General features: G+C 49.8%; 1 protein-coding gene across 3 annotated transcripts in view; it reads left to right on the top strand.

Moving 5' to 3' along the window:
* The window catches only part of LOC139767499 (breast cancer anti-estrogen resistance protein 1-like), a 173,794-nt gene that overhangs the window by 153,510 nt on the left and 17,784 nt on the right, over positions 1-2,500 (top strand). The gene's annotated exons all lie outside the window — the stretch shown is intronic.

The raw sequence follows: 2,500 nt of genomic DNA, 5'->3' as shown, positions 1-2,500 counted from the left end.
TATAGCTTGGTTATAGCTTGATTATAGCTTGGTTATAGCTTGATTATAGCTTGGTTATAGCTTGATTATAGCTTGGTTATAGCTTGGTTATAGCTTGGTTATAGCTTGGTTATAGCTTGGTTATAGCTTGATTATAGCTTGGTTATAGCTTGGTTATAGATTGATTACAGCTTGATTATAGCTTGGTTATAGCTTGATTGTAGCTTGGTTATAGCTTGGTTATAGCTTGATTATAGCTTGGTTATAGCTTGATTATAGCCTGGTTATAGCTAGATTATAGCTTGGTTATAGTTTGGTTATAGCTTAGTTGTAGCTTGGTTGTGATGTAGGGTTGTGGTACAATTATTATTTATCTGTGTTACTCTTAATTGTCGTGTATGTTGATCTTCGTGTATGTATGTTGTCCACATTAACTCTCTCTCTCTCTCTCTCTCTCTCTCTCTCTCTCTCTCTCTCTCTCTCTCTCTCTCTCTCTATCTATCTATCTCTCTCTATCTATCTCTCTGTGTGTGTGTGTGTGTGTGTGTGTGTGTGTGTGTGTGTTATTATCCTGTACCACAATACACTTTCAAACTCAATTTCAGACAGGGTGGGAGAGTGAGTGTAGGGGGTGGGAAACTGAGTGAGTAGGGATGGGAGAGTGAGGGAGTGGAGGGTGGGAGAGTGAGTGAGTGTGGGGGTGGGAGAGTGAGTGTAGGGGGTGGGAAACTGAGTGAGTAGGGATGGGAGAGTGAGGGAGTGGAGGGTGGGAGAGAGTGAGTGTGGGGTGTGGGAGAGTGAGTGTAGGGTGTGGGAAAGTGAGTGAGTGTGGGGTGTGGGAGAGTGAGTGAGGGAGAGGAGGGTGGGAGACTGAATGAGTGTGGGGTGTGGGAGAGTGAGTGAGGGAGTGGAGGGTGGGAGAGTGAGTGTGGGAGAGTGAGGGAGGGGTGGGAGAGTGAGTGAGGGAGTGGAGGGTGGGAGAGTGAGTGAGGGAGTGGAGGGTGGGAGAGTGAGTGAGTGTGGGGTGTGGGAGAATGAGTGAGGGAGTGGAGGCTGGGAGAGTGAGTGAGTGTGGGGTGTGGGAGAATGAGTGAGGGAGTGGAGGCTGGGAGAGTGAGTGAGTGTGGGGTGTGGGAGAGTGAGTGAGGGAGTGGAGGGTGGGAGGGTGAGTGTGGGGTGTGGAGGATGGGAGAGTCAGTGTGGGGTGTGAAGGGTGGGAGAGTGAGTGTGGGGTGTGGAGGGTGGGAGAGTGAGTGTGGGGTGTGGAGGGTGGGAGAGTGAGTGTGGGGTGTGGAGGGTGGGAGAGTGAGTGAGTGTGGGGTGTGGGAGAGTGAGTGAGGGAGTGGAGGGTGGGAGAGTGGCAGTGTGGAGGGTGGGAGGTGAGTGTGGAGGGTGGGAGAGTGAGTGTGGGGTGTGGAGGGTGGGAGAGTGAGTGTGGGGTGTGAGGGTGGGAGAGTGAATGAGGGAGTGGAGGGTGGGAGAGTGAGTGAGTGGAGTGGCGGGTGGGAGAGTGAGCGAGGGAGTGTGGGGTGGGAGTGTGTGTGGTGGGTGGAGTGGTGGGAGAGGAATGAGAGTGGAGGTGAGAGTGATGAGAGTGGCGGTGGAGAGAGCAGGGATTGGTGGGAGAGTGTGTGAGTGAGGAGTGAGAATTGGAGAGTTGTGAGAGGTCTGCGCCACCCACTTGTAAGAGAACAGTGGTCACAACACACACACACACACCACACACCCACCACCCACCCACAACACAAACAATACATAAATATATATACATATATATATATATATATATATATATATATATATATAATATATATATATATATATATATATATTATGTGTTGTGTGTGTGTGGTGTGTGTGTGTGTGTGTGGCGATGGGTGTGGGGTGGGTGGGTCGCGAGTAGGTGCGAGCGGTGGTGGTGGGTGGTTGCAGAAGGGGTGGCGAGCGGTGGTGGGTGGGTGGGTGGTTGGGTGGCAGGGCCGCCCACAAACACTGGGCCTCACATCAACAAGGAGGTTACAGTCTCTCTCCCTGTTGTCCATTATACTCCCTGACTGTGTTCTCCCTCACTCTGTCAGTCCTGCCCATTATGCTCCCTGACATTCCATTATTACTCCTAACGACAGTCATTTACTCCTGACATGCCTATTCTGATCTCCTGACATTGCCATTATACTCCCTGACATCCATTATACTCCTGACAGTCCATTATACTCCCTGACATGCCATTTCTCCTGACTTGCCATTATACTCCCTGACATTCTCATCTTATACTCCCTGACTATTACTCCCTGACAGTTCCATTATACTCCCTGACAGTTCCATTATACTCCCTGACATTGCCATTATACTCCCTGACAGTGCCATTATACTCCCTGACATTGCCATTATACTCCCTGACAGTTCCATTATACTCCCTGACAGTTCCATTATACTCCCTGACAGTGCCATTATACTTCCCTGACATTCCATTATACTCCCTGACAGTTCCATTATGCTCCCTGACATGTGCCATTATACT

Source organism: Panulirus ornatus, chromosome 61 (genome assembly GCF_036320965.1).
Source record: "Panulirus ornatus isolate Po-2019 chromosome 61, ASM3632096v1, whole genome shotgun sequence".
Lineage (NCBI taxonomy): Eukaryota > Metazoa > Arthropoda > Malacostraca > Decapoda > Palinuridae > Panulirus > Panulirus ornatus.
This window is presented reverse-complemented; position numbering and strand designations above follow the sequence as displayed.